We start from the raw sequence: 15,640 nt of genomic DNA, 5'->3' as shown, positions 1-15,640 counted from the left end.
GAACAAAAAAGCAAGAAAAAAGTAACAGCTCTGAAAAAATAAACACAATGAGATTTATTTTAAAAGGAATTAAAAAAAAAGGAGAAAAACAGGTAAAAAGAGGAAAAAGTTTAAGATGCATTCAAATAATTTCCAATTATATCAAGTGAATCTTGTTGCCAACATTGTACTCCCACTAAAAAAATGTAATTAAATGCAGTTCTGTATCGTGCAACCGACTCAATAAGCCCCCCAAAATGTTAGAATTATGCGACAAAAGATACCAGGGAAAACAAAGGAATGGAAATCTTGTGAAAGAATTGTAAAAACAAATGACGTTTGTAGGCCCTGCAACCTTTGCAATCGTACATGAGTCAATTTATTCTAAAGTGAAAAATAATTTTGCATTTCCGGAAACTCGGCAAAATATAACTTGATGTCAAGTTTTGGGCATGTTTGATAATTAATTATCTTGCCACACTTGGAATTATGGTTGCTCACTGTTGTTTCAAGCGTTGCTCACCAACTTTGTGTGAAAGCTCAGACCCCTGTAAAGTTAGAGGGAACATTGGCTGTAACAGAAAAACACATGAAAGAAAAATACTAATCTAAATGAAATATGAAAGTTTGGTACAGAATGTATTAAGTACATTGGTGCTATATTTGTGTGTGTGTGGTGGGGCTGGCCGGATGTCACGGAAACATATGAGTGATATTTCATGATTTGAGGTTTGAACACAGCGGAGGCAGTCACAAAGGTGTGTGGGTGCACACTTTGCATCTCCCCGAATTGATATCTTTCACATTTCCGAGGCTTTCCACTTCCCGTGCTGTCCAAAGAATAGAGCGATACTTTGATTAGGAAGCTAAGTGCAAATGAAACGGGCCGGCGCAGCAGTAGCTGCGAAACTCTTGCATTATTTATGCGGACATGTGTTACGGCGCCTCCTCCCTTCCGCCAAACGCAGCTTAATTTGTCAAATGTTTTCAACCTATTTACAGTGCCGTTATTATCCACGAGGGAAGTTCTTTTAAAGTCTTCAAGGCGGTAAATAATTCAGAGGACAAAAATGTCTTACATAGTCTATTAGCTCAGGGGCACATAGAGACAGCAAACGGATTTTTAATTAGTGTCTCGTAATGATGCGATGATTGACATTTCTTTGTGTCGATGAGGGTGCATATTAAGTTTTGGATGTAATACTTTGGGTTGATTCTCAGAAACGCTTCCTTTACCTCATGCCATGAGGCTCTTTAACTCCACCCTGGGGAGTAAAAGCCTGCATTAAACCCCAACCCCACATTTGCATATTACCCTACTTTATTACAGTGTGTATTTTTCGTAACACTATTTAAATGCTCTTTATTAACACGCTATATTGGGTATTTCTGTATTCTATATCTTTTATTTCAATTTGAACACAAGGATACTGCTGGAAGTGTGAATTTCCCTATGGGGATGAATAAAGTATCTATCCATCTATCTATCTATCTACCTAGACATCTATCTATCTAGACATCTATCTATCTAGCCATCAACTAGACATCTATCTAGACATCTATCTATCTGGCTAGACATCTATCTATCTAGACATCTAGCTAGACATCTATATCTATCTAGTATCTAGCTAGACATCTATCTATCAATCTATCTATCTATCTATCTAGACATCTAGCTATCTATATCTATCTAGACATTTAGACATCTATCTATCTATCTATCTATCTATCTATCTATCTATCTATCTATCTATCTATCTATCTATCTATCTATCTATCTATCTATCTATCTATCTATCTATCTATCTATCTATCTATCTATCTATCTATCTATCTATCTATCTATCTATCTATCTATCTAGACATCTAGACATCTATCTAGACATCTATCTAGACATCTATCTAGACATCTATCTAGACATCTATCTAGACATCTATCTATCTAGACATCTCTCTCTCTATCTCTCTCTCTCTATCTATCTATCTACCTGAAATATAAGTGGTGTTAGGAGTGGTGTTTGGAGGGTGATAGCCCCATGTGGGGGTAGCAGGACTGAGTCAGGGGTGCTTAAAAAGAAGGATTGCATTCAATAACGAAATGAGGTACAAAGTTACAGACAAACATGGGTTCACAAAACACCAAAATGTTCAAACAAATCCAAATCTAACAAAGTCCAAATCAGAACAAGACCCTAACATAGGTTATGTAAGGGTCTGGTGCACCTCCTTCCACCAGGGGGTGCTGAGTGTGTTTGGAACTGGGCACAGGTGTGTCCAAAATCCACACACACCTGTCCCAAATGATCCTCACCCTTTATAAGTATATTTTGGACATTTTCACTTTCACCACCACGCTAGTTTACTTTGTTTCTGGTTTCTTTGCTACTTTGGTCCTTGCGTTTTTCATTTCCAGTTTCGATCTTTGTTACTGATTTAGACTTTTTCAGGTATGGTGTTGTTTGGACATTTCATTGTTTTGCGAACCTATGTTCGTCACTTTGTACTTCTTTTTGTTATTAAATACCAGCCCTCTTTTTGATCACCCCAGCCTCTAGTTCCTGCTTCCCCCGCATGGGTCCATCACCCCAAAAGTTAACAAGTGGGTAGCAACAAACAATTTTTTTATTTCAATCAATTCATCTTGTTTGGTAGTTGGTGGTAGATTTAGAACAATTGATGTGCTTGTTTGCCCTATAAGGTATACAAGGTTAAAATGCAAACCTCTTCATTATTTCATTATTTTCCAAAACAAAAGCCATAATAACGGCCCACCACCGGTTTATATCTACCTAAAAATACAACTGAATAGAGTTACAGTTGCTCCGTCTCCAGCACACAGTTCTATTTTTATAGAATTCCCGCAATATTACTTTTGAGCTATTTCTGTAGTTTTTATAGTATTAGTTTTCTTCTATATTTCTGAAGTGTTTTTGAATAAAGCACAACAAGAGACATGAGACATTCATTTTAGCTCATGAAGAGATGTCGTCAGTTCTTGTCCTGATTCTCATCTGACCAAAACCTGAGCAGCTCCTCTATTTTATTACAACCAGTCACAGGGACAGGGGAAGGAGGTATACATAACAAGGGGACACTATTGTAAAACATGGGACATCAAAAATATCGGAGTACCACAAACAAGTCAGGACTAGAAGGGAGACAGGACCCACTTGCGTTATGTTTCTCTCAGTTTTATTGAAAGAAAGTAAAGGGTTGCCCCCACGATCCGGTGATTGCTAGGCGCGGGTAGCAGGTCGTTCCGAACGCGGAAGTGGATATTCCGTGGCGAGCGATGGCGGTGTCGGGAACAGAAAACGGGTCAGTAGCTGGGAGAGCAACAACAGGGTCGTAAGCGAGTTGTAAGCCAGGAAAAGGAGAGTAGACGTGGTCGGGGACAAAAAAGGTCGAAAGCTGGGACGGGAGAGTAGACGTGGTCAGGATCAAAAACGGGTCAAAGCCGGGGGACAGACAGGAGCAAAAACAGGTTGGAGTCAGGGTCAAAAAAAGGCTTGCCTAGTGTAAACTGAGGTTCGCAGACGGACTTACAACAGGGGACAGATGGGAGTGGGTTTAAATAGGGACGAAGAGCCAATCAGAGTCCGAGGCAGTTGGCGCCAAAAGAGCGGGCACATCTGAAGCATATCGGTTCTCCTCGGGTTCACAAGGAAATACTACTCAACTGTAAGGATCTCTGTAAAGATTATTATTTGTAGTAAATGCATTAGAGTATATACCCATCAAAGGCAGTTCACGAGTAAACCTACTCCTCCAGTAAGAAGATTGCTTTGTTGAAATAAGCTTACTGCTCCCCTCCTGGTGCTTTTTGGAACAACAATCATGCTATGTGACATGAAAACAATCCAAACTTTTGTCCTATTTTGAAGACACCCCAACACACCCACCGCGTTTTCTTTCTCCATTTAGGAGTGTCTTTTGCTGTACCTCTCTGCGGCGAAACACAGCAATTAGTGACACCATATGGCAGAGAATGGCGAGGCCACTTTGAACACCTCCCAACCTGAACTCCTCCATATGCTGAGGAATTTGGCGGGTTTTTGTGTCTTTTGTTCATCGGGGAGCAAACGGAAAAATGATCCAGTGTTTTTTCTATTTTCAATTTTTCGCCTGTTTTGTCCTCCGTGGGTGGCGGAGGCGTTCAATTTCCGCTGCCAGCTTGAAGCTACGTCTGTCTGCCTGCCACTCGAGCAGATAAAGTTTACCGCTCTCCGATTTAGCACGTATTGCCGCCTATTCAGGTCGTGGCGGCAGATTGACTGCGTTTGTGTAAATTCCGCAGTGTGGAGAGCTGATTGCTGTGCTGGCACAAAGGCCGAGGATGAAGGTTGGGGGTAGGGGGTGATCTGGTAGTTCAAGAAAAATGATAGTATAGCAGTGCCCCAAAGTTTGAAGAACTCTGGCACGGCCAAATATTGTGAATTCGTTGCGGTAGATTTTGCTATATTTACAAAAGTAAATTCATGGAAGTATGCAATATTCATAGAAAGGAATCTGAGTAAATAAACAACAAATAAGTACCGTGTTTATCAGATGATAAGGCACACCTCAAAAAATATTCCTTTGTGGAAAAAAAATGCTACATATAAGGCGCACCGTACTGTTGTGCGCAAGGTTTGCATTAAAAAAATTAACATTAGGAAAAAAGAATAATATTTCGAACAGAATGTCACAACCAGAACGGAATCAGGACCCAATTGCGTAACGTTTACCACAAGTTTTATTGAAAGAAAGAGGAAGGGCTACGCCCACGATCTGGTGTTCGCTGGACACGGATAGCAAGTCTCTCTTGCACTCGGATTGTGATCTGAATACGGAAGTGGATCTTTTGTAGCGAGCAATGGCGGTGTCAGGGACGGAAAAACTGGTTGGTAGCCGGGATAGGGAGAACATAAACGTGGTCGGGGTCGAAAACGAGTCGTAAGCCAGGACGGGGGAGCAGACGTGGTTGGGATCAAAACAGGTCGTAGCCGGAGACAAACGGGAGCAAAAACGAGACAGGCAGGAGTCGGGGTCAAAAAAGACTTGCCTTGTATCAACAGAGGTTCGCAGACGGACTGAGTGACAGGACTGGGTTTAAATAGGGACAGGGAGCCAATCAAAACCCGCAGCGGTTGGACCCAAATGAGCGGGCACAGGTGATTCACAGCGGTAATCATGACACAGAGATATTTGAAAAAATGGTTTCACAACAAAAATACATTGATTTCTTCATAAATTTTTACTCTATGTAGAAGCACTTAGTTGTGATTGCCCATTTCCGATTTTTTTTTTACCATACTTTAGTTCTGTAAGGCACATCAGATTATAAGGCACACATTTGAATTTCTTGCAGTCCGGTTGATTTGGGGTGTTTAGGTGCACCCTATAGTTGGGAATATACAACACTCGTTAAAATACTTGGGCATTCAGCTTTACTTTTACAACCGAGTACTGTGTATGCATTTAAAACCGATTTTGAATGATCTTTTTAACGGACTGTTGCACGGCCGCTATTGGTGTGTGAGTGTGTGTGAATGGGTAAGTGTGAAGCACATTTTAAAGCGCTTTGGGAAGTCTTCATTGACTTAAAAAGCGCTATATAAATGCAGACCATTTACCATTTACCATTTACAGCATAAAAAAGAGACAAACCCCCAAAATATTGTTACCTAGACCGTATAACCCTGGGTTATGGCATCCCTATTTTTTCGTGTTTTTTTTTCTTTTTTGTAACAATGTGTTATATGATTATTTTTTTTGGCCCCTTGTTACGGCATTTCCCCCGGCATACGACATTAACAACAAGTTAATTTGCCTGGCCAAAAACGCAAAGAATTGCGGTGTTTATGCGTATGACTGTGCACGTTACGGACCTCATTAGTATCTACGATGTCTGTCTGCTATTTGTCGATGTCATATAAAATAATGTTCTGCTATTGGGTTGCGTCACAGCTTCTTAAAGATGCCAATAAGCTATTGGCTGAACTCACAACGCTCCCTTTCTGTTTATTAAGTTCTTAATTAACAAACTTTGATTGTCATGGTTGCCATAGCGTCCAATTGGCCCCGCCCATGTGGCGCCAGCTGCGGCTCGTTGACAGATTGGCTTTCCGTCTATTTAAGCTCAGTGCTATCACTCTTCCTTTGTCAATCCGTTAACGAACCTCAGCCCTGCAAGACATGGGTTTTGACTCGGTCCTGTTTCCTGTTGGTATTTCCTGTCCGGTATTGTTCCTGTTTATTTTGACCTGTTTAACATCGGTTTCCAGTTTCCTTCCCGTCTAGTTTGTCCTGTCTAATTTCGATATCCTGTTTTGATATCTATCCTGTCTGTCCCGTTCATTAATATCGGTTTACAGTTTTGTTCCTGTCTAGTTTGTCCTGTCTAATTTCGATATCCTGTTTTAATATCAATCCTGTCCGTCCCGTCCTGTTCAGTATCGACCCCATCTGTCCGATATCTGCTCGGGCAATTGGTATCAATCTCGTCGGCCTCTGGCTTCCTATCATTCCACGCCAGACGGCTGCCTAACGTGCATGACTCCCCATTTCCCGTAAAATAAAAGGCTTGTGTGAGAAACGTCACGCATTTGGGTCCTGATCCTGTTCCGGTCCTTGACATTAATGTGTTTAGCTATGGGACCAGGAACTGGTTAAGATGCTAAAGGAAGAAGCAAGAAGATGATAACTATGGGAACAAAGCTTGAGATAAAGAAATACCAAGAAGGCACATGCAAATGAATATGGCCACAACAAATCAACAATTAGGGCAATCATTTACTCTTAAGAACTTTTTTTGTGCTGCAGGAACAAAGACAAGGGCAGGGAAAAGCACTCAGTATCCTGGTCATAACCCCTTCCAGGGTCCATTGCTTTAAGATTATGCAGGCTAAAACCCGCAAAGAATTCAACTGCTAGTCCATCCCAGTTATAATAAAATGTAATTGCAGCCAATGGCTGAAAGTGATCAGTATTTGAACTGCCTCAAGCATACAGGGACCATTTGGGACGCCCCCAAATGTAGTTCCTTTCCTGATAATTGGTTTACAAAAGAAGTAATTCACCCGTATCCGCCACAACAGGTTTAGCTTTGTTCATGCCCACCCACTGTAAGGTTTTGTGAAGTTTTTGCATCATCTCGCTCGCAAACACAACAATGAAAACCTACTGGGCAAAGTTACAATATACCAGCGACGAGAAAATGAACCAGGGAGGGAAAGCTTCCCCCCGGCCAAAATTTTTAAGCCTCTGATCGCTGATGGAACCGGCACAGACCCCCCCTACAGATTGGCCGCAGGCTAGGGCGCCATCCGGTTGCCAGGGGCGACAACGATGCTCCGGCCGCAGCGACCGTAAGCCCGAGCAGACGGTCACCTTGAGCCATGCCAGCCGAGCCGGTCCTTTTCGGGACATTACGTGTTTCTCGGCCGCGAGGCTTTACACGCAGGTGGCGATGCCAACAACCAAAACTCAAGGTTAGTCTCCAGCAGTGTTTTTCAACCAGGGCACATTAGTGTGCTGGGAGACCTAGTCTAGTGTACGATGGCAAATTGCCAAATTTTATCTTTGCAAAAAAAGCATGCCAATTTACTTTGTTCCAGTTATCAGTCGAGTAACCATAACATTCATCAACATTCATTGCTATTTTCTTCCTTTTATATACTGTATATTCAAGTCAAGTCAAGTCATGTTTATTTGTGACGTCCTTAATCACAAAGATTCTCAGTTCCACTGAGGTTGCAGATCGAATCTCAGGGAGAAGAGCATTCCACAGCACCGGGGTCTGAATGGAGAACGCTCTCGAACCTGCAGATCTCTTCTTGGCTCTTGGGATCACTAGTAGACCAGCTTTTTCAGAGCGAAGGCTCCGGACCGGAACATAGGGGGAAAATACATCTGAAAAATATTCCGGCCTGCAAGCTACTACTTTTTTTGCGAAGTTTGCGGCTTTCAATTCAGTTTCTTTTTCTTGGCAGCACCCAGGTCAACAGTGAGCTGCTCTTTTCCTCAACGCACGGGCTCTAAATACAAAGCATTGCTGTGTTGTTTAAAAACACTTAACACACCGTTTGAAATAAATAAGTCGATGTTTTTGCCAACATCCATCCATACATTATCTTCCGCTCATCCGCTGGGTACCACAAGGCATTCCCAGGCCAGCCTAGAGACGTAGTCTCTCCAGCGTTTCCTGGGTCGTCCCCGGGGCCTCCTGCCAACGTTAATCATATAATACATAACGGGAGCAAAACAGAAGGGCTGACAGTACTTTAGTCATCATTTATAACACACTAAATGGTCACATGTGTCACGGTTGCCATGGCGCCCAATTGGCACCAGCTGCGGCTCTTTGACAGATTGGCTTCCCTTCTATTTAAGCTCAGTTTTCTCACTCACCCTTTGTCAATCAGTCAACAAACCTCTGCCCCACAAGACGTGGGTTTTGACTCAGTACTGTTTCCTGTTGGTATTTCCTATCCAGTATTGTTCCCGATTATTTTGTCCTGTTTAATATCGGTTTCCAGTTTCGTTACCGTCTAGTTTGTCCTGTTTATGTCACAGACCAGAAACGGACACAGGACTCAATAGGGCTCGTTTTCTCAGTTTTTATTTGGAAAGAGAGGGAGAGTAAGGCTTGCTTGCTTGATCCAAGGACTGTCGGACAACATGAGCGAGCGAGGCGGGAGTGACACTTACGTGTCGGACGAGGAGGAACAGAGACAGGCGGGAATGGCAAGTCGTTGGCCGGGGCTGGGGATCAAAGGCACTGTCGAGTTCGTAAGCGAGGTCGTTAGTAGGAGGCAGGCTGGTAACGGGGCAAAACAGATCAGGTAACAGGCAGGCAGAACGGGCAAAATCTGGTCCGGAAACGGGTCGGTAACAAATATCAGGCAGGAAAAGACTTAGCAAAAACAGGGTCGGACGAAAGGCTAACCGAGCAGAAGGCAACAGTTCACAACAATCTGACAGCCTCCAAGAGGAAGCCGGGGGTTTAAAAAGGGAGTGTCCACCAATCAGCTGTCCGGGCGGCACCAATCAAGCCGCCGCAGGTGCTCCAAATTGGCAATCACGACAGTTTAATTTCGATATCCTGTTTTGATATCAATTCTGTCTGTCCCGTCCTGTCCGGTATCGACCCCATTCGTCCGATGTCTGCTCGGGCAATCGGTATCTATCTCGTCTGCCTCTGGCTTCCTGTCATTCCACGTCACACTGCTGCCTAACGTGAATGACTTCCCATCTCCCGTAAAATAAAAGGCTTATGTGAGAAACATCACGCATTTGGGTCCTGATCCTGTTCCGGTTCTTTACTACATGATCAGAAAACACTAGACAAACTTCTCAGGCACAAAAGTGCTTTGGCTCAAAGGTTGAAAAGCAATGGTCAACAGGATTAAACGAGAGATATTTAATTGGCCTTCAAAATGTTGTAAATGGTACCTTACAAAAACTGGTTTGGTTGTGAGGAGCGTCCCACTGACATTTCATCCTATTTATCAAATTAGAATCTCTGAGTTTGACAGCCATTCAAGGCTGGGGATGCAAAAATCCTCACTCGGGGCAACAATGCACTCGGTCCCAAAAAAAGGATTCAGGAAGTAGACCATGACTGAAAGTTGGGGTCCCGCTGCACAGTACATGGAAAAATATTTTTTCTCATTTTTGGTGTTTTGCTTTTATACGTTTACAGGCGACAACTGCCATTGATTAGTCAGTGAGAGGTAAAGTGACATTCCAGGTCACACTGATACACCTGAACTTCCTTTTTATCTGCAACGTTGCGTGCCAGATCATTTTGATGAACCTTAAAGCACAATGCCCTAGCAAGATAGCATCCCGTCACCCATCCGCTCTCCCCAATACTTTGACTTACACACCGGCTCTTATCTTTTGCACCCAGACACCTCCTACCCCCTTTTTATTTTTGACTGTCACCGTGTGATTGGAGGAAAGGAAATTTGGCCAGTGGCAGGCTATTGAGGAAGTTTTTCTTTTTAAATAGAGGTTGCGCCCTGTCCTCTGAGTTGACCAGATACCATCTCGATTCCAGCGTGGAGGATTCTGATGGTGAGAAGGTCATTCTTAGTCACTGGGTGCATTTTTTAAATCAGTCATTTTTCTGGAGTACTCATAAGTGATGAAAATATTTTACAAAGGCTGACATAGCTTGATTCCTCTGGTTTGTTTTGTTATTCCTAACAAACCTCCATACTAATACACCCCATGATATCTAAATTCTAACTGTGTTTATTATTTAGTGAATTACATTTTTTCTAATTTTGATGTCTGCAAAAATACCAGAAATTCAGATTTAGTTATTTAGTCGCAGTTATGGTTCATGATGAACTATTTGTGCTAGGAAAAATCTTGATTAGTTTTCAAATTTAACAGAATGACATTTTTAATAAGGATATTTGAATTTTTTTCCCCCAACACAATACCGATACGCAACTATTGAGTTATCGATATCAATACTAGGTACCAATAACACCCCCAAAAGAATGTTGAATAATTTTGATGAATTACCCTTAAATCACAACATAACATACAGTCAAATTCATTGTAATTTATATTTGTTATAATTTTAATCTACTTACTCTTATATTGGTATCGACCACCATTGTGAGTATTGATACCTTGCAAAAGGCTGGTATTGACGATAACACCGATGTCGGTACTCGCACATCTCTAATTATTGTGTATGTATTTTTGATAGAAATCATTTAGATCCAGTATGATAAACCTCTGTCAAGACTAGAACAGGAGGAGGACCCAGATGTGTAACGTTTACTCACAAGTTTATTGCGATATAGAAGAAAAACAAACGCCAGCGATCCGGTGCTTGCTGGACGAGGGAAGCAAACCGCTCACGGGATCGGAGCGTGTTCGGAATGCGGAAGTGGATCTTCCGGAGCAGGAGATAGTAGCGTGGTCGAACGGGAAAAACGCATCGATAGCCGGAGCGGGGATCAGAGCGTGGTCGGGAGTCAGAAAACGGGTTGTTAGTCGGGACGGGAGATCAGAACGTGGTCGGTGGTCAAAAATGGATCGTAGCCGGAGACAAACAGGGAATCAGTATCAGACGAGTTGGATACGGATGAAAAACGGGACCGACGGGAGTCAGAGTCAAAGTGCTTGCCTTGTGTAAACAGAGGTTCGCTGACGGACTAACAAAGGGTGAGTGAGGGCACTGAGCTTAAATAGGAGGGGGAACCAATCGGGTAACCAGCAGCAGCTGACACCAAACGAATAGGCAGAGGTGAGTGCAATGAGAAATCATAACAAATTAATGGAGGGTGATAAGTGAATAGTTTTGAAGGACATTTAAAATAAAAAGAGAAAACATCAATGGACTTTTAGCTTGCATGAGAAAAGGAGAGGACTAAACCCAAGTTAAGAAATTCCACCCTGTTCTGAAAGCCAAGACTTTTGTTTTTATTAGATCTCCTCGGTTACAAAAGTAGATACACCCTAAAGGGTGTGGGATCAAAGAATCATATGATTGGCAGATCGTGACAATGATGTAAACAGTTTATAAAAGTCAAGCAATGAACAACAGTGAGGTATAATAGTCAAAATAACGAACTGGCATACGATGTTATCTCCTTCGCAGGTGTCCAATATTAAAAACAATAAAGTTATCAGAAGGAATGGGTTTTATGTATTCCAGAGGTGAAACAAATAATGAGTTAATCAACAATTAACCATTATTGCCAGTCTATTTAAATAGAAATTTGACCATCTAAATCAGGGGTCAGCCCTTTTAGCGTGGAGTGCCACTTTCAAATGTCCTCGTAATACAGTGTGCCAGACCAAGATTAATGACTTGCACAACATTTTTTAAATATCCAACAGAGCTGTCATTTTACACCAGTACAAATATAAAACATGGTTAAACATTTTAATTGTATAACTCAGTGTTTTTCAACCCTTTTTGAACCAAGTTATACTTTTATCTATAAAAAGGTTCCGAGGCACACCGTCCGTGGAAAATGTTTGAAAATGAAGTTATGTCAAATATTTCACTGTAATACCTCATAAGCAGATAATTAGCACGTAAAAAGAAGGAAATAATACTTAAAATAAAAAAGAATAATATGCGTTATTTATGTTTGTATTTTTTACAGTGCAATCTTAAACCACTTTGTTAAACAAATTTAGTTATTAAATGTACTTTGCTACCTCAAGAGCAGATAATTAGTACATAAAAAGTATATAAAAATCTACTGCCACCTACTGATATGGATGACTATTACAGTTCCTCTTCTGAAGATTGCAAAAATACTGAATAATGGCCTGATTTTTTTGAAAGATGAAATTGGGAAAATTCCAGCGGCACACTAGACAAGGTATCACGGCACACTCGTGTGCCTTGGCACACTGGTTGAAAAACACTGGTATAACTGACCAATTTATCTTCCACTATTCTTGTTCATCAATCAACTAAAAAAGGAATGTGAATAACGACTTCAACTTTTTGCCACAAGAATTAACCAGAATCCACCATTTTTCATCAACAATGAACTCCAATAAAAAACAATTGATATGGACAGCTACCATACCACTCATCAATGAAATCTTATTGCAGAAAATATCGAAACTTTAAATAACAGCAGCAAAGCAGAAGGCACGCACGCGCACACACACACACACCCGCACACACACACACGCTTCTTTAAAATATTTGCCATCAGTAAATGGTTTTCTGTGCTTGGCTATGCAGTGAATAATATGATAGCTTGAGTTTTTAGCAGTGACAAAGGTTTTCATGGTCTGTGCCGTACCTGGACACAGCGCGTTTTAAAGTCTCAGTCTTTAATTCATCTTAATGTTTCGTCTCGTAATGACGTTTAACACTTGACGCGCGAGGTACAACGCTCTCAGGGCATAATGCACAAAACAGCACGGTCATTTTTTGCACAAAGCCCCAGTCATCTGTTCATGCTGGCTGGAAAGAACACGATGTTTTCGCTCGAGGAGCCGTCATGATTCGTTCATTTATCGCGCGCGTGTGTTTCGTTGGCTGGGTTAAAACACGGATCTCTCCTCTGCGAGGCGCCGCGCAAACACACACTGACACAAAACCCACGTAAAGCCTAACGTAAAGCCTCTAAATAAGACGGCGCACAACTGAATGTCTGAATTTCAGGTAAAAATGCGCATTTTTAAAGTATAATCATTAATTTTATTATATCGCGTGCTACTGGTTAACCCTCGAGTGCCACTGCTGGCACGCGTGTCATAGGTTGCCAACCCCTGATCTAAATCCTTTAATAACACTAAACACTGCGTTAATTAACAGGTACCTATCGTGTTCCATAATTGAGTAATGGTTTTCTGGAGCGCAAAACGATGACAGAAGCAACAATAATCACTCAGTTATTACTATTTAAAAAACTATTTGACATGTTTCATTTTTAGTAAACGCTTAGGGTCCTAAAGTTGATTTGATGCATTTGTACTAAGACAAAAACTAGTGTGTCAGGTATGACTGCATTTCGCAGGATTTAATTATTATTCAAGAAATAAAATCTCTTTCACGGTAACCGAATTTGCCACAGCGGCCACAGTGATTCGGTTAGGGCTGCTGACGCCTGCACTTTCGTTTACTTAGTGGTCCTTGTAATATGTGCTGAACCTGGATAAAGAGCTTAGACTGTCTGACCCAGTCACACACACAAACACTATTCTATTCATAGAGGAGGGACCAAAAAGCCACACAAACAGAAAAATATACATTTAAAGGTATGCCGAATTTCTGAATCTGCTGAATCCTCGCGCTTGATTTTAGCTATGGTAAAAAAACTCCCTGTGGATGGAGGTTTGTGTGCTGCAGGTGTCAAAATAATTTCAAGGACCATTGTTATCCGCGCTTTCATGAACATTCGGGACTAATTTGCCAGCAAGTCTTCAGCACATCTGCTGGTGAAAAGGGAATGCCCGTGCCTGTTTGGATAATCACTTTGACTTGTGTCTCGAACCCTCCCCACACCCCCCAACCCCTGCTTGGCGCCCTCTTTAATGTGCGCGTTATGACTTCTGAAATGTAATTAGCCATGCTAATGGGGCAGCCGTTTGGATTTCCGCCTTTCGTGCTTTCGCGTTGGGGGCACGAATGAAGTGGGATGGCGAGTGTGGAGGTTGAATGGGTTGAGTGGGCCGGGTTTGAGGTTTTTTTTTTGTTACAGTTAAAAGCTCCATCAGGAAGTGTGAAGAAGAGCTTTTTTTTTCTTTTTAAATGAGGTATTGTGCAGTTGAAAGCCAGAATGTTGAAGCGCCCATAAAGACGAGAGAAATAGCTGCAAAAGCCCCCACAATCTGAGTAATCATTTTGTTCAGTGCATAACAAACATGTACCCATTTAGGCATGATAGGTTTAACAGACATTAATGTCCCACTGGAAAGCAAGATGCATTAGTGCAACACAGAAGCTCTTGTGCGGCTTTGTTATGTTCTAGTGACACTCTGCTTCTGTTATTATGACCGCGGCCACTCACACCTCAATGATTGTGAGCATTTTCAAAAATGTAGCCATTGATCCATGTTTCACTTTTTTTTGAGTCACAAATTATAGATGAATCTCATGGCACATTACTGGACTGGAGACACAAAAAGCCACACTTGGGGCACCAATGCACAAAGTCCTAAAAGGGATTTGGGGAAATGACTGTGTTCGAGTGTAGGGAATGTAGTTGAACAAACTGAGAGCCCTTAACAGTTGTGCACATGAAGCCCCCCAAAACTAAAAAGGATGAACCCTATTTAGGCAAGTACGCTTTGCTTACAACAGGGTGTGTAGTATACAATGGGAATTCATGTAGTGATAAAAGGTGATGGTAACATTTATTATCATCCCAAACTGACAATGGTCGGATAAAGATTTTTCTAAACTAAGGTCAGGAACATAAAGTATGACATTTTGTGCAGTAAAGGGAGTTTTTACTTTGAGTGTTGCATTGTCAAAGTGCTTCTCTTGGGAAAATTAAAAATACAAAAAAAAAAACAAAAAACCCAAAACAATTTTCTCACACCCTCAAGGCGGTATTGTTATTCTGATGAGGCTCTTGCTGCTAAGAACTCCAAGACTAACACCCTCTGGGTGGAATCCTGTCTCCACAACTATAGTATGCCCCCCCCCCTACCCCCATTTTTCTTGTTTTTATTTAATAGCCTAAAAGAGGCCGTTTCTCCGCTACTCAGACGTAACCGCCCATGTTGAACCCTAACAACCTTGGGGAAAGTCTCCACTATCTGTTTCCATTAGGGATTTAGAACTAGCCACCAGCTGAGCTTCTTGCCCAGTTTGACCCGCCTCCTCACTTTTTGCCCGTTAGAACAACAGCGCAAGACTCTAGAGGGCTGCAGCCTCAAGGCCTCTGTTGGTTGCTTTCAACAAAAAAAACGGTAAAGCTATTGAGATCATGTGTCGGTGTGTACACGCCTACTCGTATCTCTAGCTGTGATGCCTAACAAGTCCCACCTTCTGGTTGGGGGTTTATCCCGAGGTTATTTTCTTTATCAGTTCACATCTTATGGGAGGATGTCTGCTGGATTCCTGTGAATGTTTCTTTTTATAAGTGTGTATTTTTTTTGTAGTATTCCCTCTTTGTAGTTATTTGGAAAACAAAAGGAAGTAAATAAGAAGCAGGTGGTGGGCAGATTCAGC

This window comes from Urocampus carinirostris, chromosome 20 (genome assembly GCF_059441175.1).
Source record: "Urocampus carinirostris isolate Australia breed hairy pipefish chromosome 20, RoL_Ucar_1.0, whole genome shotgun sequence".
Classification (NCBI taxonomy): Eukaryota; Metazoa; Chordata; class Actinopteri; order Syngnathiformes; family Syngnathidae; genus Urocampus; species Urocampus carinirostris.
Note: the sequence above shows the minus strand (reverse complement) of the source record.